Source organism: Acipenser ruthenus, chromosome 7 (assembly GCF_902713425.1).
Source record: "Acipenser ruthenus chromosome 7, fAciRut3.2 maternal haplotype, whole genome shotgun sequence".
Taxonomy (NCBI): Eukaryota; Metazoa; Chordata; class Actinopteri; order Acipenseriformes; family Acipenseridae; genus Acipenser; species Acipenser ruthenus.
In genome coordinates, this window is record NC_081195.1 from 26,542,857 (window position 1) to 26,567,460 (window position 24,604).

The following is a 24,604-nucleotide window of genomic DNA, read 5'->3' on the forward strand; positions in this document are numbered from 1 at the left end:
AGCCTGTTGCTGAATTAAATGCCATAAAATGTGATGTGCTCTCCACTGTCTGAGCTGCTTTGGTTCACTTGGCCTGCTGTTCGCTTGGCTAATCAATTACAGCACGAAAGCACATTCAGTGACCTTGGGGCTGGATCCATTTTCAAATCAGCAGTCTTACACAATCCGATTTCATTTTGAGTTGAATCCTAATTTGTTTTGATGTCTCCTCAGCACAGTCTTTCCCATTGTACTCTACTCTATCAGGAAGCAGCCGATGTTGACACCCCAGTTTATTTATTCCCCGATGATGATGCATTCTAATTAGTGCTGGGACGACCACAGGATTTTCATGTTTGGATATTCGTTCATAATTTGAATATTCGTTCATATTTGCTCAGAACGCAGGCAGAGACAGCATAGAAGCAGCGGCAGGGGGCGTGGCCCCTGTGTGTGTGCCTTTATTTTACAGCAAGACGTTACAATATGTAACAGGAGTAAAGAATATGTTGTGTAGGACTTACTTTACCCCAGTGAATTAACTACAAAACAAAGGAGGCCAAATAGCAATTCAAGTTAAACGTTGCTGTGTTTGTTCCTCAAATATATAGTACATTAAGTTGACAATGCATTTTATTTATTTTTTACTTTTTTTTAATTCCTTACCATTGCCGTTTCTTCGCAGTAAACAGCGGCCATCGACACATTTTCATAAAGTAATAACATGAGTTTTACTTGTGCTGAACAAGCTACAAAACACTTCAAATAAAACAAACATGGACATGGCGTTGTAAAATGGAAGGGGGAAAAAACCATTTTGGTTCTTGTTTATTACATTCCACATAACAGAAAGTCACAACAAAAAATATAATATATACAATCTATATCAAAATACAATCTATATTTCCAGCAAGTTGAACACTGTTTAAGCGAGGTCCCATGAGATTCTGACTCGCTGTAAAGCAGCACAATGCTTTTTTTTGGTTTGCTTACTTTTTGCTGTCTAAAACTTTTAAATAGAGGCTCAAGAGCTGCTGTGTTGATCCTGTGTATTTTTTTGTATTATTTTTTTTATATATATTACTCGCATCACACAGAGCTCTTTTTCATTTGCCATTTTTGAATGGCAACTTCTGGTGAGGTGGTAAATAAGTGTGAGGTACTTTTGTTATTTTGTAGCGAATACGAACACATGATTTTAGTATGAGGATACATGTCAAAAAATATTCGTTAGAACATTCGGATATTTGTCCCAGCGCTACTCCTATATACTGTAACATACGTTTTGTTGAAATGGACCATACGCATTGAGACTGTATATTAACTCTTTCAACACTTTATAGAACAATTTACTGCACATTTGTTTGAAGGGCAGGGCCAGCTTCATTTTGTCCGATTGATGAATAGTGTCACAGACATGGAGCAGCATAGTGGATTGGAGATGAAAGGTGTCAGTCAGAGGTCATTATACATCTCCTTTTTAGAAATGTTTTGCTGTACTTTTCATACAGTATAAAGACAATAACACAGGGTTTATAAAGGCAACCTCTTACCCAGCTCTGATTCACTATCATGAAAAATGTCTGAGGGGGCAAAAGTAACCAGCTTTTAAATTCTGTTTGTCCTCCTGAGCTGAACAATACAGCCTAGTTTGAGTGTCATAATAACCTCCTGCTGTTGCAAGTGGTGCTGGACGACAAACTGTTTGGTTAGTAGTGAGAAGCAGAGTTAAGAGTTCAAGCTGCTTTTGTAATAACAGAAATGATTGCCATCAAGCTTTCTCTGTGATGATGCACAGAAGGCTACACTGTGGAAGGATGTGATATTCTAAACCAACAGAATCATGTTTTAGTATAAAATGAACCCGATTGCGGGAGACTGCAGCTTTAAGTCAACGAATGAGAAACATCTCATCCTCTCGCTGTGCCTCAGGGAATGCTGGACCTTGTGCCGGATTCTGAGAATTGCTTTGGAAGTCTTGCATTCCACAGCTTTGTTGTTCATTAGTCTCCATTTCATTTTTACCTGAGCAGCATGAAAGGCTTTCTGTTTAACCCCAACAGCTTCCTTGGTGTGCTTGGCTGGCTGCAGTCACTTGATTTATAAGCGCTATTCATTATGTTAGTACATTCTGCTAACAAAATGTGGAGTTTTAGCAATGGGTAACTCATCTCAAGTGGACCGAAACCTGGAGAGTTTCCTCCATTTGTGGTTGATACAAAAACATTTTTTTTCTTCTACATTTTACTGTGTTGAACTGGGGAGACAACCTTTATGACAAGTACGTTTTTTAGTGATTCTACTGTGACCCCCCCCCCCCCTTTATTCTGGAAATGCATGTACATTTTAATTCTTCTTAAGCAGATAGTCTTTCATAACATTACCAAATATTCACTGCAATTGACCGTAATGTGTATTGCACTACAGTGTTGAGCATTGCTGGTAGGCAATGTGCCTGGTGCACTAGCCTGCCTCTTTCTAGAGTGCCCAGACTCTGCATGATGAATGGCACCCTGCACGCCCTGCTTCTTCTGGTTTAGTTTGTTTGTTTAGTCTTTGCACCGCCGTGCACACTCAGTTTCCAGGCCCTGGTTGTTGTTGTTGCGTGTGGTTTGGAGAAAAGCCTTCCTTCTGTGTGTTCTGCAGCAGAGCGTGACGTAGATCAGATTCATTTGATTATGGAGCCCAAGCAATCAGTTTTGTTCTTTTATAGGCTTGCAGCTGTGTGGAGACTGAAACAGGCAGACACAATCTCTGATAACATATGATCATTCAACTTTTTTATCTCCTGAATTTTGTGCCCCAGTAAACACCTGGGTTTGTCGAGTATTCCGGATATGCCTTTTCCCATCAGCCACTGGGGCTCAATACTGTAGGACATTGAGCTGATAGTCTCTTCTAGAGGAAGCTAGACGTGTGTTAAACTAGAACATAAGAACATTTACAAACGAGAGGAGGCCATTGGGACCATCTGTGCTTGACCGGTACCTACTGTAGTGATTCCCGTTATTCAGCATCAACAGCATGACTAGGCAGCCCATTCCAGCCCCCCTCACCACTCTCTGTGTGAAGAAGAGTCTCCTTCAACAACATGACTAGGCAGCCCATTCCAGCCCCCCTCACCACTCTCTGTGTGAAGAAGAGTCTCCTTCAACAACATGACTAGGCAGCCCATTCCATACCCTTGCCACTCTCTGTGTGAAGAACTGTCTCCTTCCCTCTGTTCTAAGTCTGTCTCTAATTAATTTCCAGCAGTGTCCTCTGGTCCTGGTTTCTGTGCTGCGCCAGGCTAGGTTTAACACCTATTAATATTTTTAAGACATCAATAAAGTCCTCCTAATTCCTCTTGACTCAGGAACAAAAACAGAAGCCACAATAGAGGGCTTCAGGGTTATTTTACAATGAGAGAAGTTGTTGAGGGAAGTGCAAAATGTATAATGGATCCAGCTTAGGATGCACATGCAACACTTCTATTGTATGTCTTTATTCAAGTTAAAAAGTTATTACTTTATGAAAATGTGTCAATGGCCACTTTGCTTATTGTGAAGACACAACACTGGCAGGGATTATATAAAAATGCATTGTCTAGTTAATTAACTGTTTTTGCCTGAAATACACACTACTGGATATGATCCTTTGTATTGTAGTTCACTCACTGGGGTAAAATGAGGCTTTTACAACCTGTATCCAGGTGTCTGTGTGGGTTGTGACGTTAAGAGGCTATTTACAGTATCATTTCAAAGTAGAATTTGCTTTGAGCTCTTTCAGCTGTTATCCGTGGTGCTGTCTAATGTTTAAAGAAGCTGACGGGGAGTTTTGAGGAAGCCACTTTAAAGCTGGTCATTAAAATGAATGCTGTTTCTGATCCCTGCAGTACTTCATTGCATCCTCAGGCACGGTATGATTGCCACTCACATCGTCTGCTGTGTCTGGTTCAGAGTGTGCTCTAACGGGAAGGTGCGTTGAGTCTAGTGTTAGATTTAGCCTCCTCATCAAAGATCAAACAGGCCTACACTCTTCACACAGCTCGGCAGCTTTGAGCTGATATATTGCAGTGTTTGGATTGAATGCTTTGAATACAGGAGCAGAGCAGGAATTAGAGACCGCCCAGCTTGCATCATAAATCATTTTGATAATCAGTTTAATTGTAAAATTCTCCTCCAGGGTCACACATATAAAAGCATTCATGTTACAAGACAGTACAGAGTGTGCACAGTTAATCCACATCATCTTCATAACGTGATGAAACTTTCATTATAACCCTTTTTTAGTCATTAACATGTTATAGAAATTACCACAGTAGAGAAAATTAACTGATTTATATTGTTAAAAAACACTAGGCTCACATGCTCATGGAAATGAGGTAAAAGAAGCTCAGTCTACAGTAGGGACCAACTCACACGAGTCAAAAGTCAAACTAGCATTCAGAAATTGTGTAATTAAACTGTAGTGCTGAAACAGTGCTCCATGTTTAATATGACATACCAAATATATTTCATCCATAACTTCAAACACTCACACATAAGGGAAGCCTTATATGAAACTAAGGGGTTGAATTGATCGACCTAAGTCGGAGTAAGCCACATCTGAATCTGTTTGGAGCAGTGCATTGCCAGGGAATCCACCTGGACTGCATTAATGTTATTGTCAAGGGTAAGCCCGGGATACCCAGGGACAGATGTCTGATGCAGTCCTGGGTGATTCACCAGCATCGGGGGTATTATATATATATATATATATATATATATATATATATATATATAATATCAGATCAAACGCAGCGGTCCTGTGAAATGCTAGGGAATGAATCTGCTGTACGAAGATTTTAACATTTAGAACAAGTTAAACACATATTTATCCCTCCACTGAAAGGTAAAGTGTACTTCATTATTGTCACTAACATGAAAGAAATCTAGGAGTGGCCCAAAACAAGGGAGTATTCATTCAAAGGTTTGTCCTGTTAGATCAAACGTAGCGTGAAAATATAAATAGATTGCTTGAATCGTAATGCAGTTGCTTTTGTGGTTTTATCAGTTTATCAGTGTAACCAACTACTTTGTGCAGAAAAACAAAGAGTTTCTGTGAAAAGACAGATTTATCTTTTTATCTGCTGAGCTTTTAAAGGAATTCTTTGTATCCCAAGTGCTGTTGCATTTTGTAGCGTGTATCATCCCTTGATCCCATGTGCTCTTTATTATTGAATACTCTGTCAGCACTTGTGGATATTTTATAAAGTCAACAGCATATTTTACCTCTGAGTCAATGCACAACTAAGGGCTTGTATACAAATGACCAGCAGGGATACACTGAGGGTGATCACCTGTTATTTCTGCATTACAATTCTGTAACTGTTTCAGGGGGGAAGAAATTACCGGTGCACTTCCTAGTGGCATTGTTTTAATACAGACCTCCAGAAACACCCTGAAAGGATAAATATGCTTCCTGTAACAGTAACAAAATGACATCTAAGAACATGGAACTCCCTCTGTCCAGGCTGTCCACTTACTTTCTAGCTGTGTCTGTTGGTCCTGGTTTCTGTGCGCAGTGTTGCTAGCTGACAGCCAAGTCTCTCTTAGTTCCTCTGTGGTGTAGGCTAAACTGATTCAGTTCCCTCATTCATAACCGCTCATTGCTGGATCATTAATCATCTGCGGGCTGCTCTGAGAGTGTTGCTGTCCTTTTTGATGATTTCACATAGAAGCATGCTTCTGTGTAATTCATCTCCACTACCTGGCTGTGTCCTTTCTTTCAACAACAGCTGTGCTTGAGGGGGACTTGTACAGCAAAAAAAAAAACACCAGTTAATCAATGATGTGGATTAGAAGCAGTCCTTTAGAAATCGCTGCGATGAGGGCTCCCCCAGTGGGGGTTTGATTGGGCTGAGTGTATCGTTATGCAGTCTAGGGCTTTCCCTGCCCCCACTTTCATACTACTGGCCAGTCCCTTCAGCAAGTTGCACACTCAAGCAAATCTGCAAACTGTGGCTAAATAGCAGTAACGATCTCAAACCACAAGGACCTCAAATGTGAAAATATAGGAAATGATCAAGTACGAAATGACAGCAACACATTCCTTATGTGGAAGTTGTGGTTTTTGGCTTGTGTGGTAGTGGAAGGCAGGACATAGAGGTTAGGCAGTACTTTGATACTGGTTCACAAAAAAGGTTATTGGTGAGATTCTGGGCTTATTTGTGTTTATATCCAACTTTATAATCTATTCAAACATAAAAAAATGAGGGGTACTATAATGATTTGTTGTGTGTTGATGAATCATGATATTTTCTTTACATAATATATTGCATAGTAATAGAGATTTGTATGGATTGCATTATAAATCCATGTTCAGCCCAGCACTACACTTTAAAAAAAAAAAAAAAATCTAACAAAATGTAAGAAATCTACTTTTGTTTGAGAACCACAGTATATGTTTAAGAAGTATATGGAAGAAGTATAATTGAATCCAAAAAACGTTGGCTTTTCTAAACTTTTTTTCAGTATTTAAGTGTAGCTAAAATACATTCCTTGACGTTGATCTGCTATGGAAGAATGCAATGACACTGTAAAATCAATTACAGTAGAGAAATATTTGACAGAATAGAAATTGATTATCCGTGGATTACATTAGATATAGTTTTGATCAGAAATGTTTGCAAACAGGTTCTACAGTATATAACATTAATATAAAGATCAGAACTTTTATTTCATTCTCTTTTAAAGAAGAATAGTGCTCGATTCTGATGAAACGAGTGCAATCGCAGACTCAGTGGTTAAAGTCAAACGCGTCTGTCCAGTAGGGCGTGGCTTCTCCAAAAGTGATTCTGATCAACATAAAAACCCAGCGCAGGCGTGTTTAGTGGCGCAGTGACAGCGCCCAGCCAATCAGAGTAGGTTGGGGAATCTGCTATCCAATCAGGGCCAGGCAACAATCCCTTTAAGAGACAGAATGCGCTCATGGAATATTTCCCAGGGCCAACCGTCTTGGTCTTATTGTATTACTCTTGCTCTTATTGTATTACTTGTACTGTAACACTTGAAATGTATTTGCTTACGATTGTAAGTCACCCTGGATAAGGGCGTCAGCTAAGAAATAAATAATAATAATAATAATAATAATTTGTGTATGTTTCAGTATTTAAGATACCGTTGGGTCCTAACATTTATTAGCAAAATAAATAATAAAAAAAAAAGTTTTAGTAGTTAAAAATAATCTAGTTATGTGTTAATCCTGCTTGTGCTGTTTGTTCAGTTATTTGTTCACAGTGTGTGTTCATAAAGTCAAAGCCTCCTTCTCCTGCTTTTAGAAGAGATGCGACGTGCCTGTGTTGTTACTGTGATGTGCCTAAATGAAGTTGCTGATACTAATCAGACTGCGTGCAGGTGTTTGATTTCAACTCGTCATTCAAAACAGAGACTAATTGCTATAGTATTGTGGTTACTGTATTGCCACTGATAGCAAACACTTTCTCGATTTTTTTTTTTTTTTTTTTAATCTTTATTTGCTGTGCTAAATTTAAACAAATAGATAGGACAGCGAGGAAGCAAAATATTTTGTAATTCAAATTTACTTATTTAAAATAACTTTGGCGGAAATATCTCTTCTTAACAACTCTACTGTTGAGCAGAGACATTTCTGGCAAATAAAAAATAAATAAGTAAATTTGGTCCTGTAACCATCTAGCAGGGAGACTCGTGTCCAATTACACCCTGTGGTCTTTCCTGGGTTCAGACTGGTTTGAGTTTGTTTGTATATAAAACAGGTCACGTTAATGTCCCTGTGTTGTCACTAATCGGACTGAGCAGACTGAAATACTCCATTCAATGCAGAATTCCAGTATATAATCTAGGTCTACTCGGAAAGAGAATCTGTTGACTGCCGCATGATTTAGGAAGCAGTCCACACAGGTCCTCAGACAGCACTGAAAACCAGGAAGGATGTTGCTTATTTGACCTCTGAACCCTTTGATGAGGCAGGGCTTAAAGTGTCCAATGAACATGAATCTTCATTCAACCTGTGCTTGTTCTGCAGGTCACAATGTCAAACAGCACTGTAACAGACTGGTTTGCCTGCGCAATTACTGTCTTTAATGTCAATGATTAGCAGACCCTACTAACCCTGTCATTAATGGTGGTGGTTTATGGCAGTGTCAGGGCTTGCAGTTTGAGCTTTACAGAAATAACAGGACAGGCTGGAGGCGTTGAGACTGAACTGCTCCCTCACCCCCCAAGAGAAAGGGTGCTCCCTGCAGTCCAGGGCAGGCTTGAGGCATGGAGACTGAACTGCTCCCTCCATCACTCCTAAGAGAAAGGGTGCTCCCTCCAGTCCAGGGCTGGCTTGAGGCATGGAGACTAAATTGCTACCTCCCTCACCTCCTAAAGAAAGGGTGCTCCCTCTAGTCCAGGGCAGGCTTGAGGCATGGAGACTGAACTGCTCCCTCCCTCCCTCACCCCCCTAAGAGAAAGGGGGCTCCTCCAGTCCTGGGCAGGCTTGAGGCATGGGGACTGAACTGCTCCCTCCCTCACCCCTAAGAGAAAGGGTGCTCCCTGCAGTCCAGGGCGGGCATGAGGCATTGCAGGGCAGTTTGTGTATGCTCTCATTGCCACTGCTTGCTCTTGCCCTTGCTCTGTGTATAAATTAGGACAGCAGTTCTTTCTCAGTCTCCATTGCTGCCAAGCCTGCAGTTTGTGCTGCACAGGAGAGTTCTTAATGACTGAGAACGGCTTGGATTCCACACCACCGTTTCCAATTCCATTTCTCGTGCCAGCAAGAAAACAGAAATGGATTTGAGTCCCTGTGAAATATGGCAGGCTAGTGCAGTACAGTGTTGGAGGAGTGCAACTGAACAGCCATATAAACTGGTCTCTTGAGACTAATCTATAACACATTCACAGACCTGGGGTCTGCTATATTATTAATGGTGCTTAACTTTCCATTTGTACCCTTAATTTGCAAGCCATTAGTGCACTGACTTGATCTTTGAGCCTAATCAGACACCACTGCACATAAGAATTCACCGACAGTCCACTATTGATCCAGTTACTTTGCTCACGCTCGCATTTACAACATGTGCTGTGTGAACTTGAAAGCAGGTCATTGAAAGCAATCATGCTGAAACATTGCTAAGTACTTTACATAATTGTTTCTACATGAAAGGCAAGTTTCTTTCAGGGATGAAAGCAGTGGTTGAATTACACGATTTGGCAGAAACGTGACATTAAGGCAAGCCACGTGATGTAGTCGGTTCATAGAATTCTGCCTCTGGATTTGAATCTAGCTTGAAGTCTCTTTTACTGACCTTATAAAAGTCTGCCGCTGATATTACTGCAGTTTTACCCCATGCTTTTCCCAGGGTTATACTATGCATTTGCCATAGATTGTCCTGGTTTGCCATGTTTATTAATATACTTTACCATACCGCTATCCTTTACCATGCTTTCACTGTGCTTTCTTACACTGTGCTCTAAGTAAACTTTTAGCCAGAATACAACATAAGGCCAGTAATGGAAGTATGTTTTAATGCCTTTAAACAGTAAGTATGTTTTAATGCCTTTAAACAGTAAGTATGTTTTAATGCCTTTAAACAGTAAGTCCAAACTGCTGTGTTGACAGCAGTTAATCACAGTGTAAAATAATTTTATTTGGCTCGGTTTCCAGTTCATTTTGCCAAACCCAGTTACAGGACTTACTGTATAATTTGTTTGACAAACAAGTAATCAGACAAAGTAAACATCCAAGTAGTTTGGGAAAAAAAAGCCTTTCAGTTTTCTAGGTTACTGGTCGTGGAACAAACTGAAACTTACTTTCTTGATACTTTTAAGGAGTTAAAACTAAAAATTGACACCTATGTAGCTGAGACATGTTTTTGTTCTGGACGGTGATCCTAAATAGTTTCTTGTAATCAGGTCTCCCTTGGAAAAATATTTTAGTCTCAACGGGACTTTCCTGGTTAAATAAATAAACTTCAATAAAGTAATAATGAGAAATGAACTATTAACCAATTAATCAATTATTGAACGCCATAGATTCTGTTTGGCGTTAAATATTTCTTGATCGAATAGTCACACTGCTGCCCATTGGAGCCTCATGCTTCACACCGGGGCTGCCATCAGGGAGTCCAGCACAGTGCCTGTTTTTAAATCAAAACTGAGAACAAATTTCTTTTAGTTTCGTGCTTCCAGCATGTTAAGTGTATTGAGAAGGCCATGACGGTTACGTGCACGATACAAATCAAAGACTACTGTTGTATTACTAGCACATGTGTGTCTACATTTTCTTTCTTCTTGCTTTTTAATAATAACGTTGTCCTAATGCATCTGTTATATTTATTCTAATATTAATATGTGTGTGTGTTTTCCTTCTTGCTTTTTGAATACTAAAGTATTCCCAAAGCTTTGGTTATTGTTGATTTGAATGCCTGTTAGATATTGGATTAGGAAATGCGTTTGCTGATTCATTAACGGTAATTTGTCTGACTTCTGTGGCAGAGTGGCTGATTGCTAAAGCCCGTGTGCTGCACACAGATCAGTTACCCAGAGCTATCCGCTTGCAGGCTGGAAATGCAGCTGCAGTGAGAATGCTTGGGCTGGGAGGGGTGTCAGATACAGGGCAGTGATGCTGGCCATGCAGGGCACTGTTTCTTATGGGTCTGCCTTGAATGCTGGTATTCAGGAGACCAGGAGTAAAGTGAAACTTGTGTGAGTTGATTCAATGAGACTCCATAAATATTCATCAGCTGTTTTCTTCCTCTCCATGTTTCTATTTCTGGGTTCTGTCAGTTGGTCCTGGAGGGCCGCTGTCCCTCCTGGTTTTTGTTCTAACTATACACTAAATTGATTAATTGGACCAATTAAGCTTCTAATAAGCACTTAATTGGTCCAATTAAGTAATTTAGGGTACAGCTGGAACAAAAACCAGGAGGGACAGCAGCCCTCCAGGACCAGGGTTGAGTAGCCCTGTTCTAGGTAGTGTCCAGTCTGTGTGAAGAGAGAGAGGCTGTCAGTTGTAGTGTGTAAAAGCATTTTGTTTGTGTGTGTTTAAGATTTATTTTGTTTAATCGGTAAACAGCTTAGCTGTCCAACGTGCTAGTCAGGGATTGGAAAAAAAGCAGTTAGTACTTAACATGTGTGAGTTAGGTTTTTGTTTTTGTTTTTGTTTTGTCTTCATTTCTTTTATTTCTATAAATAACAAAATTGCACATAAGTAAAAATATTTCACACATGCTAAAAAGCTTAAACAAGATTTTTTTTTGCCAATTTCAAAGACAGTTTTCTTTTTGTGCACTTTTTTTTTTAAACACGATTTTATCTCGGTGAGAAAGCGCGGTAAAAACATGCAGTCCCGTACACACTGTTAATTCATAGTGCTGTGATGTTAATAAAGCAACCACAATATAGTTTAACGACTCCCTCTGAGATACGATATTTTCTCATATCCGATGGACCCATGAAGTCGGATATGGCAGTTCTGCTGTAATCTGTGTTCACTAGATCTGCTGGCTCTTGTTTTCATAAAGACACTTGCTCTGATCTGACCTGGGTTCTATATGTCTATGGCAGGCAACTATAACACAAAGGCAGCCCCCTGAACTCGGATTCGTAACACAGACAATAGCAAAAAGTTACTGCAAAAAGAACCACTCTCTAAGGAGACAGTAAAAAACAAAATAACTGTACATGGGAAGTTACTTCCTCGTGAACTTTTTGGTAAGTTGTGATGTGAGTTTGAGAGGTTCATTTGAGAGCTGGTGTTCAGAATGGGCCATTGTAGAGTCTGATGTTTTCAGAACTTTCGTTTTTGCAGACAGTGTCCTAAACCACGAGCTTTGATAGCAACAGTCAGCAGACGCTATGGCTGCGGAAGGGAGCCTCCACTTTCCCTTTGTATACTCTGCAAACCGCTATAATGCAAGGCTTGCCACCGGTGTACTGTTTCCAGTGAATACCTATAGCAGCAGCAGCAGGGTTTGAAGGGAGAATGTAACATTTAAGGGCTATGCACACCAGACGTGAATGAAGCGAGCGAGTGAATAAAAAATAATTAAACCTATTGATTTAAATGGAGCAATGCACACCGCAGCCGTAGCGAGCAGTGCGAGCGAATTTAGAAATACATTTGTTTTAGTTCTATTTGGGCCACAAGCTATATGCGTCGCAATGGACCAATCAGAAATAAGGTCAAAGGTAGCGCCTGTGAGACTGTGACTGTCTCGCTCATGCAGAGATTACCACAATGAGAGAATGCAGCAGTGTGGAGGAGTGGTTAGGGCTCTGGACTCTTGACTGGAGGGTCATGGGTTCAATCCCAGGGGGGGGGGGACACTGCTGCTGTACCCTTGAGCAAGGTACTTTACCTAGATTGCTCCAGTAAAAACCCAACTGTATAAATGGGTAATTATATGTAAAAATAATGTGATATTTTGTAACAATTGTAAGTCGCCCTGGATAAGGGCGTCTGCTAAGAAATAAATAATAATAATAATAATAATAATAATAATAATAATAATAATAATAATAATAATAATAATAATAATAGTAATAATAGTAATAATAATAATAATAATAATTTAAAAAAAAATGGACATCAATGAGAATTTAATTATTAAAGTTGAAAAATATAATGTTCTTTATGATGCCAGTGTCCGTGGCTATAAAGACAATAAAAGAACGCCACATGGCAAGAAATAGCAGAACAATTGGAAATTAATGGCACGTCATCTCTTTATTTCACTTTAATTGTAGTCAGAGTGAAGGGGAGCACCACACACTGGTTTTGTATTTCTGGAAAATGATGTTCCTTTGTTTTAATAATGTTGACCAATAATAACAATCACATGAGGTCTTTAACAAGCCGGTGGTATTTCCTGAACTGTTTCCTTTTTTTAGTGAGTGGTGTACATCATACTCTGTTTCTTTGTGTTTTATTCATTTTATTTCGTCTCCACAAAAGGAGACAGTCTTTTCTTTTCATGACTAGCTGCAGTTTTTTTTTTTGTACTCTTTATTCACCTCACGTTCGTTCGTTCGTGTCCGGTGTACGTGCTTTATTCACCTCGCGTTCGTTCGTTCGTGTCCGGTGTGCGTGCTTTATTCACCTCGCGTTCGCTCGTTCGTGTCCGGTGTGCGTGCTTTATTCACCTCGCGTTCGCTCGTTCGTGTCCGGTGTACGTGCTTTATTCACCTCGCGTTCGTTCGTTCGTGTCCGGTGTACGTGCTTTATTCACCTCGCGTTCGTTCGTTCGTGTCCGGTGTGCGTGCTTTATTCACCTCGCGTTCGCTCGTTCGTGTCCGGTGTGCGTGCTTTATTCACCTCGCGTTCGCTCGTTCGTGTCCGGTGTGCGTGCTTTATTCACCTCGCGTTCGTTCGTTCGTGTCCGGTGTGCGTGCTTTATTCACCTCGCGTTCGCTCGTTCGTGTCCCGGTGTGCGTGCTTTATTCACCTCGCGTTCGCTCGTTCGTGTCCCGGTGTGCGTGCTTTATTCACCTCGCGTTCGTTCGTTCGTGTCCGGTGTGCGTGCTTTATTCACCTTGCGTTCGCTCGTTCGTGTCCGGTGTGCGTGCTTTATTCACCTCGCGTTCGTTCGTTCGTGTCCGGTGTGCGTGCTTTATTCACCTCGCGTTCGCTCGTTCGTGTCCGGTGTGCGTGCTTTATTCACCTCGCGTTCGCTCGTTCGTGTCCCGGTGTGCGTGCTTTATTCACCTCGCGTTCGTTCGTTCGTTCGTGTCCGGTGTGCGTGCTTTATTCACCTTGCGTTCGTTCGTTCGTGTCCGGTGTGCGTGCTTTATTCACCTCGCGTTCGCTCGTTCGTGTCCGGTGTGCGTGCTTTATTCACCTCGCGTTCGTTCGTTCGTTCGTGTCCGGTGTGCGTGCTTTATTCACCTCGCGTTCGTTCGTTCGTGTCCGGTGTGCGTGCTTTATTCACCTTGCGTTCGCTCGTTCGTGTCCGGTGTGCGTGCTTTATTCACCTTGCGTTCGCTCGTTCGTGTCCGGTGTGCGTGCTTTATTCACCTCGCGTTCGTTCGTTCGTGTCCGGTGTGCGTGCTTTATTCACCTCGCGTTCGTTCGTTCGTGTCCGGTGTGCGTGCTTTATTCACCTTGCGTTCGCTCGTTCGTGTCCGGTGTGCGTGCTTTATTCACCTTGCGTTCGCTCGTTCGTGTCCGGTGTGCGTGCTTTATTCACCTTGCGTTCGTTCGTTCGTGTCCGGTGTGCGTGCTTTATTCACCTCGCGTTCGTTCGTTCGTTCGTGTCCGGTGTGCGTGCTTTATTCACCTCGCGTTCGTTCGTTCGTGTCCGGTGTGCGTGCTTTATTCACCTCGCGTTCGCTCGTTCGTGTCCGGTGTGCGTGCTTTATTCACCTCGCGTTCGTTCGTTCGTTCGTGTCCGGTGTGCGTGCTTTATTCACCTTGCGTTCGTTCGTTCGTGTCCGGTGTGCGTGCTTTATTCACCTCGCGTTCGCTCGTTCGTGTCCGGTGTGCGTGCTTTATTCACCTCGCGTTCGTTCGTTCGTTCGTGTCCGGTGTGCGTGCTTTATTCACCTCGCGTTCGTTCGTTCGTTCGTGTCCGGTGTGCGTGCTTTATTCACCTCGCGTTCGCTCGTTCGTGTCCGGTGTGCGTGCTTTATTCACCTCGCGTTCGTTCGTTCGTTCGTGTCCGGTGTGCGTGCTTTATTCACCTCGCGTTCGCTCGTTCGTGTCCGGTGTGCGTGCTTTATTCACCTCGCGTTCGTTCGTTCGTTCGTGTCCGGTGTGCGTGCTTTATTCACCTCGCGTTCGTTCGTTCGTGTCCCGGTGTGCGTGCTTTATTCACCTCGCGTTCGTTCGTTCGTGTCCGGTGTGCGTGCTTTATTCACCTCGCGTTCGCTCGTTCGTGTCCCGGTGTGCGTGCTTTATTCACCTCGCGTTCGTTCGTTCGTGTCCGGTGTGCGTGCTTTATTCACCTCGCGTTCGCTCGTTCGTGTCCGGTGTGCGTGCTTTATTCACCTCGCGTTCGCTCGTGTCCCGGTGTGCGTGCTTTATTCACCTCGTGTTCGTTCGTTCGTGTCCGGTGTGCGTGCTTTATTCACCTCGCGTTCGTTCGTTCGTGTCCGGTGTGCGTGCTTTATTCACCTCGCGTTCGTTCGTTCGTGTCCGGTGTGCGTGCTTTATTCACCTCGCGTTCGTTCGTTCGTGTCCGGTGTGCGTGCTTTATTCACCTCGTGTTCGTTCGTTCGTGTCCGGTGTGCGTGCTTTATTCACCTCGCGTTCGTTCGTTCGTGTCCGGTGTGCGTGCTTTATTCACCTCGCGTTCGTTCGTTCGTGTCCGGTGTGCGTGCTTTATTCACCTCGCGTTCGCTCGTTCGTGTCCGGTGTGCGTGCTTTATTCACCTCGCGTTCGCTCGTTCGTGTCCGGTGTGCGTGCTTTATTCACCTCGCGTTCGCTCGTTCGTGTCCCGGTGTGCGTGCTTTATTCACCTCGCGTTCGTTCGTTCGCGTCCGGTGTGCATAGCCCTTAACATTCACAGAGGGGACAGAACACTTGTAGTACCACCTGCACGGTGTATTTGCATATCGCTGTGAATGAGCCTGTCATTGAGAGGCAGGATTCATGAACTGCACAAAGTCAAATGCTAATTACCATCAGGGCCATCTGTTGCAGTGTTCACTGATAGATGAACAGCGTGTGTTGAGGGAGGCCATCAGCACAAAGAGCATAAAGTCAAATGTTAAGATGTTAAGACTTAAACACATTATCATTTTTTTATTTTTTTTTAATATATACTGACATTGCTATGAACTGTTTAAGAATGTGACCCCCCCCCCCCCCCCCATGCGTATTATAAGGTTGTGGTTGTTGCAAAACACCACACAAGAAGATCATTGTACCATTGGTACAATGTGGTGCAGTAATGGATGCAGGATGAAGCTTGCCTTTTGGTCTCTTCACTTTGCTTTTATATTATCTGTCTGTCTGTCTGTCTGTCTGTCTGTCTGTCTGTCTGTATCTCAAGTGAAATAAACACAGGACCTCAAAAGGCAAGAAGCACTCAGTAGAATGTGTGTTACTTACTGCAGATGTCATTCATACATTGGTTTCCTTTGTCTTGGATCGGACTGCTATTAGTGTGCGTGTCCATTGATGCCTCTTTTCCACTGTACCTCCTCGCAGAGGCCACACCGAGCCCTCACGGTGCGGTTAAGGGGGCCCTGGGTTGTTTTTCCACTGCAGAGCCAAGCCGTGCTACTGACGTCACACACAACGAAAGACATTTATTAATTATTGCTATTAATTATCTCAGTTTGCCAAAAGATGTGCAAGCAAATGGTGTTCAAAAACTAATAGACCAACGGTCCAGCTGTATCTTGTATCGCTATATTTTGTAAATATATTTAGGAATTTCTTTATAATCCACAAAAATATGATTTAAAAAAAAAATAAAAAATCTGCGCGAGCGCAACGAGAGCTGTGGTTGTATGTAAGGTACAGCTGCACAGGATTTTGTTTGACTATTTTTGTAAATAAGTTTAGAATTGTTTTATTTTCTGCATTTTTTTTCTTTATATTAATTTAATGTAGTTCATGCAGTTGCACTTTCTTCAAGCAGCAATGCTTTCTTTCCTAAGCCTGTTATTAAAGTAAAACCGGTCATGGTTTAGAATAAACTGGTTCTACAGCCTGATCTTCGCAAGCTCCGATACTGAGAATAACGACACGTGACCCGGAACGCAACAACACATCCTATCCTTGCCGACTCTCTTCATGCCCATCTGTGGCGGAGTGTCCCGCCCCTATTTATTATTATTTGTATTTTTGTTTGCGGCGCGGGTAAAAGCGCCGCGTCTTTTATTGTTATATTTAAAAACCTCGTGAGGATGCATGGCTGATCAGCTACTGATTATTTAACTAGCTGACAGTCATGCATCCTTACCAAACGCGTGCAGACTCTGGCCGGGGGATAATAAGATAATTACCAACTAGTTAAATCCCTCGGCCAGAGTATATAAACCAGCAGCACTCTGCACTCGGGGTGTGGAGTGTTCGAGAGTGGAGAACGGGAGAGAGAGAGGAAGAAAACAATTGCTAAAACGTGCTGGAGTATCCAGCACGAAACTTACTTGTTTGTTTATTCGTTCGGCCCTCGTGCCCTTTTGTTTGGTGTTTTGTTAAATCTTTTGTTTTTGTTTTGTTTATTAAATACGCTGAGTGCACCAGCACTCAGCTTCAACCGCCCATCCACTGTTTTGGTTTGAGTTACTTCCTGGTCCGTGACGTCATCCACATCACCACTGCGAGCCAGACTGCCACATATGGTGTCCTGCGTGGGACAAACAACGCCTCCACCGTCGTGGGAGGACTGCTTGCCCCTCCCACCTCCACCAGCAGAGGGAGAATGCCTGCTGGTTCTGCCTCAACCGCCGTGGGAGGACTGCTTGCCCCTCCCACCTCCACCAGCAGAGGGTGAATGCCTGCTGGTTCCGCCTCCACCGTCGTGGGAGGACTGCTTGCCCCTCCCACCTCCACCAGCAGAGGGTGAATGCCTGCTGGTTCTGCCTCAACCGCCGTGGGAGGACTGCTTGCCCCTCCCACCTCCACCAGCAGAGGGTGAATGCCTGCTGGTTCCGCCTCCACCGTCGTGGGAGGACTGCTTGCCCCTCCCACCTCCACCAGCAGAGGATGAATGCCTGCTGGTTCTGCCTCAACCGTCGTGGGAGGACTGCTTGCCCCTCCCACCTCCACCAGCAGAGGATGAATGCCTGCTGGTTCTGCCTCAACCGTCGTGGGAGGACTGCTTGCCCCTCCCACCTCCACCAGCAGAGGATGAATACCTGCTGGTTCCGCCTCAGCCGCCGTGGGAGGACTGCTTGCCACTCCCAGCTCCACCAGCAGAGGGTGAATACCTGCTGGTTCCGTCTCAGCCGCCGTGGGAGGACTGCTTTCCCCTCCCACCTCCACCAGCAGAGGGTGAATACCTGCTGGTTCCACATCCACCGTCATGGGAAGGACTGCTCCTGCCCTGCCTCGCACCACCCAGGGATGCCTGCTTCGCATCGCCTGGGGCTGCCTGTTGCTCCGCATCACCTGGAGAGCCACCAGCTACAGAGAACGAGGGAGAAGTGGAGCTCCCGCTGCCGCCTCCATGGCCAGGGGCTCCCCTCCCGAGTTCACCTCCCGAGGGTCCGCTGCCGCTGCAGTCGCCTGGGGTCGCCAGGGATCCTGCTTCGCCTGGGGTCACTACACTGTGGTCGGAGCCCCACGGAGGGGAGCTGCCGGCCATGAAGAAAGGGGGGGAGGTCAGGAGACCAGCTCCCCCAGCCGCACTTTCGCGGCCGGAGATCATGTGGTCAGAGCCCCACGGAGGGGAACTGCTGGCCGTGAAGAGGAGGGGGGAGGTCAGGAGACCAGCTCCCCCAGCCGCACTTTCGCGGCAGGAGTTTGGGTGGTCAGAGCCCCACGGAGGGGAACTGCTGGCCATGAAGAGGAAGGGGAAGGTCAGGAGACCAGCTCCCCCAGCCGCACTTTCGCGGCCGGAGATCATGTGGTCAGAGCCCCACGGAGGGGAACTGCTGGCCGTGAAGAGGAGGGGGGAGGTCAGGAGACCAGCTCCCCCAGCCGCACTTTCGCGGCAGGAAATACTGTGGCTGGAGCCCCATGAAGGGCAGCTGCCAGCCATGAAGAAGGGGGGGGAGGTCAGGAGACCAGCTTCCCCCGCAGCAATTTCGCTGCAGGAGAAAGGGTGGCCAGAGCCCCACGGAGGGGAGCTGTCGGCCATGAAGAAGGGGGGGCAGGTCTGGAGACCACCCCCAAAATTTTTTTGGCCAGAGGAGCCGGCCGGTGCGCGGGCCATTGGAACGCTACGGCTGTTTGGGTGGGAGGAGGACATCCCACCGTGGCCGCCACCTTTGGTCCGCTGCTGCCCCTGTTCCTGCGCCGGGACTGCTAACCGGGACTTTGGGGACTAAGGGGGGAGGTGGCCGAAAAGGCCATGTGTGCTGCGCACAAGGGGGGGCATGTGTGGCGGAGTGTCCCGCCCCTATTTATTATTATTTGTATTTTTGTTTGCGGCGCGGGTAAAAGCGCCGCGTCTTTTATTGTTATATTTAAAAACCTCGTGAGGATGCATGGCTGATCAGCTACTGATTATTTAACTAGCTGACAGTCATGCATCCTTACCAAACGCGTGCAGACTCTGGCCGGGGGATAATAAGATAATTACCAACTAGTTAAATCCCTCGGCCAGAGTATATAAACCAGCAGCACTCTGCACTCGGGGTGTGGAGTGTTCGAGAGTGGAGAACGGGAGAGAGAGAGGAAGAAAACAATTGCTAAAACGTGCTGGAGTATCCAGCACGAAACTTACTTGTTTGTTTATTCGTTCGGCCCTCGTGCCCTTTTGTTTGGTGTTTTGTTAAATCTTTTGTTTTTGTTTTGTTTATTAAATACGCTGAGTGCACCAGCACTCAGCTTCAACCGCCCATCCACTGTTTTGGTTTGAGTTACTTCCTGGTCCGTGACGTCATCCACATCACCACTGCGAGCCAGACTGCCACACCATCTCTCTGCTGCTGCTGCTGCACTGCATACCTGAAGATAGCAAGTCAGGAATGAAACCTTAGTTAGAAAAAACAGACAAAAAATAGGGGTGTTTTGGATGGGTTTGGTTTTAAGAGCTTTGAAGACTGCTTGGAGTATCACCACCTGGGATTTCATCAGCATGTACTGGAATGGTCTCTGAACGGGACAGAGTGAATCCGAACTGTAAATCTACCTCCCGACCTGGGAGGGCGCTGAGTAAGGTTGGTGGTACGCCTTCACAGGGCTGGGCCGACTCAATGGCAGGACGGAACCGGAAGTCGGACGTCTTGGTGAAAGGCTGCTGAACGGCTCTATTGTGATCAGCTGTGTTGCGATTGGCTAGAGTGTGGCGACGTGCTGATCACAGGGAGGAGTTTGGCAGTACAAAGGGGACGCAGCTGTGTGAGTAAGGCTCCTTGCGCTGACGTTACCAAAGCAGAGTGCTGTGTTTGTGTGAGCAGACGGAGACGGGTTCGGAAGCTGAAGCTACGGAGCCAGCACGACCACCTGGAGCACCTGGAGCACCTGCACTGCCACCTGTCGCAGCACTCACAGCAATTGCCTTACACACCCCTACAGCACGTGTGTGTACTTTAGAACTTTATTTATTGTTTAGTGTTTTATTGGTTTTGGGAACTCAAACTAACTGCAGTTCCCCAGTGCCATTGCTGGGAAGAGGGGAGTGTTATATTTAATTAAGGATTTTTGTAAATACACCTTTTGTTATGGACATTAGATCATTACCCGCACCACTCACGTCCTGCCATGGTCTTATCAAGTTTATTAGTGATTCATTCATCAATATATCAATGTGTTTTTATCAGACAGTTACTGTCTTTTGTATAGTACCAGTGAAATGTGAAAACATTTTTGACTACTGTACAGACTTGTTGGCTAGAAATCTTTACATTTGTCATTTTACTCAGCCACCCTTAAAGTGTTGGTTTGCTGTAACCTGATTCAGGGTAGATCAGGTAGGTAGGTAGGGTTTTTTTACAATGTTTTTCAAGTTTGCTGGTACAAAGATCATGTTTTCTGTATCAGGTCTCCAAAGTAGGGTTGTGTATTAAACGTTATTGTATTAAAAACATGAGAATAACTATAGGGTGCATGTGAATGTATTATGGACCGTGTTTCATTTAGTATTTTTATTTGAACCTAGTTTTTATGCACTTAACTTTGTTTCTCGTGCTGGAAATTGATGTTTAAAGCTAGTAGGGGATAGTAGTGTAACCCACATCTCAAAGATCACCTGCAAGGAACTGGGGGAGGCTCAGGGCTGAAGGGCAGGGTTAGTGGACAAGTTCATGCAGAAAGTAACCTACAGTATATCCTATAGATTCTTCATACACTTTTGCAAAACATTTGCAATGTTAATGCTTTTGTGCTAACTACAGTAATTATTTTTGTACGAGAAGGCTAAAATGCGGCCCAAAACAGAACCTTAAGCCTCCATTGGTTCTCTCTTGTATTAAGCACAGCTTTCCAGTTTTAAATAAGGAACATCACATTACAATAAATAATAATAATAACGAAGTTGTTTTTATAAGCACTGTAGGAAGTGTTTAAAACTGCTGCCAGAGACTTCCAGGGAAGTGTAACGCTTTCCTAGAGATTAATACAAATGTATTTTGTTAATGTTGATATTGACAGACCTACCATTTTCATATACCACAGAGAGAAAGTGCTAGTGACTACATTACACCAATTCTACACCGCTATAAACCTTGCCAGTGCTCTTAACTTAGCAGTGAGTGTGTGTCTGTATGTGGAGGCACAGTGAGAGAATGCAGCAGTGTGGAGTAGTGGTTCGGGCTCTGGACTCTTGACCGGAGCGTTGTGGGTTCAATCCCAGGTGGGGGACACTACTGCTGTACCCTTGAGCAAGGTACTTTACCTAGATTGCTCCAGTAAAAACCCAACTGTATAAATGGGTATGTAAAAATAATGTGTAAAAAATAATGTAATTGTATGTAAAAATAATGTGGTATCCTGTAACAATTGTAAGTCGCCCTGAATAAGGGCGTCTGCTAAGAAATAAATAATAATGATAAAGCACTGGCTGAGACGGAAGCTTTACTTTTGTTTTTGCAGTCACTGCTTCCAAAATACTGCTGGTACTAAAGTTTGAGTGCAATTTCAATCAAACCCTGGGGGTTTATAGATAATGCAGGGATTGGAAATGGATAGGCTGGATCCTGAGGGGACAGGAGCAGGGCTCAGCTGGTCGCCATGGCGACAGTGTTGAGATTAAGAGGACTTGGTATTTGGGATTGCGCTTAATGACAGGTTTTAGGTCCTTGGGGAGGATCAACAGCACTGCGAGTCGGAGCAGGAGGGTGACAGGAAATGAAAACGCACCCTTTATCATACAGGGATCCAACTGGGGAACTGAACTTCTAGAAGTATAAGACTAGTTTGTGTGTGTGTGTAAAGGAATATTAAAATACATTTTAAAATATTAAGATGTCATATAAGTAAAAAAGAGAAGATAGATGTAGAGATACTGTAGTCATTTTCCTAATCGAATATTGGACAGGTTATAATTGCCAATAACTGATGCATCGAGAACACTTTAGCATTGAAAAGCAAAATGTGCAGACTCTTCCCAATGTAATAATGCATTGACAACATGTTGTTATCAAAGCAAGACGCACAAAACAATAGGCTCAGCATGAAAGCCTTCTAATACAACTGCAAACATGCCCATGCTTATAATGTCATATATCAGCGAGGCCACCAGGGCGACCAATCGATTTAAATACGATAAATAATCATTCTTATTATCAGAAGTGAGTTCGTTGCGATGTTTGCGTACGTGCGTCCGTCCGTGTGACCTAGCTGTGAGCTTTTCAACTCCTCGGGCTGAAATTCTTTGTTGCATCTCCCTCTTTCATCAGCCTTGTTTTCATTGCCGTGTGAAGAGTCTTCTCAGCCCTTTGCTGACCGTCTCCAGGCCATGTTGCTCTTGCTGCTGGCTGCCACTATCACAGCACATTTCCGTCTTTTAGCATTGGGATGTTTCAAGTAGCGTTTTAAAAAAAGATGTGTTTAAGGCAACTTCTGTATCCTATTTCTTTTTCAAACTGGATGATTGCTACACTATGAATGTATTTGATGTGTGGTTGATTTACTCCCCTGTCCACTGGCCCCTGCAGTTTCCTAGCATCACTTTTAAACAGATCTAATGCATTAACTCCCAGCACCTCCTTTCCTAAGTGAATGCTGTATGGCACGCTGGAACAAGAAATCAAAGCACATGGGCTTGTGAAGCATTCCACAGCAGCTCTGCATTAAAGTGATTGCAGCTTACAAAAAACTCCTGAGTGAAACTTGGAACCTAAAAGGTACAGGTGAACAATGTGTCTACCCTTCAAAGAGACACCACCCCCCCACAAAGGTACTGCATCAGTTTTACACAACCCCAGATGATGCACAGTACAGTATCCTACTCAAGAGAACTTGACTCAAGAGAACTTTACTTCATCAAAGCCTTGACAGGTGTCAGTCTATTTAGAAGCCTGGTAATGGAAGATGATGAATTGTGTGCAGTTGGAATGCCTTGTCCAGCAGTTGTCTTGCAGGAGTTGTAAGATAACCGTATCTGTAATGGCCTGATGTCTTACAATAGTAATGCCAGAAGTCCAGGTCTGTGGACAGCACAGTGCTGTATGTGTTGGTGTGTAGGAGAGTCCAGGTCTGTGGACACTGCAGTGCTGGGTGTGTGAAGGAGAGTCCAGGTCTGTGGACAGCACAGTGCTGGATGTGTTGGTGTGTAGGAGAGACCGGATCTGTGGACAGCACAGTGCTGTATGTGTTGGTGTGTAGGAGAGTACAGGTCTGTGGACAGCACAGTGTTGGATGTGCGTTGTGTGTTATTTTAACAGTCTGAAGGCAGGTGCCAATGTGTCAGGTCAGCTCTCGTCACGTCGCTGGCCCTGCAGTGACTCCATTGTGTTCTCGTACTCGCGGCTCTGCTTTGTCTCAGTCAGGGTTGAGGCAGACACGCACAGGCTCGCGTTCAGCAGCATTAATCCACATCACTGCCCGGCGATGTTCACCCCGGAGGCTGTCTTCTTAAGCAGACCCTCTGCTGCTGTGAGGGAGGTGCCCTGGATGGGAGTGCTGTTTAAATTCAGGGAAAAAACTGCGAATTGGGATTTTCATGCAAGCATTTTGTAAACTTGGTTAGTCTCAGCCTTCAACCCAAGGACAAGGGTTTATTAAGTAGGAATTTTGCCTACAAGTGGCAGCCAGTTTTTCTACCATAGGTAGGTTTGCAGAAATGACCATGTTTATTGCCACATTCTTATGTTTTCCAAGTGTATCAAATCCTACAGTACATGGGCCCAATTTTTATCATTTTAAAGTTTTTCTTCCCTTTTTCCATTTTTTAATGCAGGCGTCTTCAAACAATATCATCTTTTAATATTAATCTCGTAATGCTAAACAACAGACTGCAGACTGCAGTTCATCTTATAGACCCATGTTCTTTTGAATGAAAATAATTTGTACTAAATGTACATATAAGCACTTTTAAGGCACAGTAAAGGTTGTGTCACGTATAATTGAATCCGTGCTTCCCTAAACGATGGCTGAAATGATACTTGACGTGCTGAGATCCGACATGAAGAATAAAGAGGAGGGAGCATCAACTGAGCACACTGCGATCTTTAGAAGAAAAATCTCTTTCTTTTAGCGCATGTTCCAGAGAAAGTTGAAAAAAATAACTGACTTTTCAAAGTTTACAAATTAAAATTTCAATAACTGTAGTATCTTGGCTCCCCTTTAATAACGATACAAAGAAAAATGCCGTTTCCATTGCAGTGTTATGTGGGTGATCAGCACTGTGATAAAGGTCCAAAATGAATTGATCTTGTCATGTGCCAAAGCTGACATTTCTCTTTTTTGTTTTGTTTAGGTTGTGCAAGATGCTGTCAGAGTTGTATACATCACTAGAGAAGGAGGACTGCACTGAAAACTGGTAAGCAAATTAACAATGACCAAGGATACACCAGTGCATCAAACCAAACGTAACTGGTATAGAGATGGCACTGGTAAAGATGGCATTAAGGTTGGGTT

General features: G+C 44.0%; 1 protein-coding gene across 1 annotated transcript in view; it reads left to right on the forward strand.

Moving 5' to 3' along the window:
- Positions 1–24,604, forward strand: part of LOC117415563 (signal-induced proliferation-associated 1-like protein 3) — a 125,335-nt gene that overhangs the window by 13,480 nt on the left and 87,251 nt on the right. Inside the window, 1 exon segment of the mRNA XM_059026718.1 lies at positions 24,444–24,506. The gene's annotated coding sequence lies outside the window, so the exon portion shown is untranslated.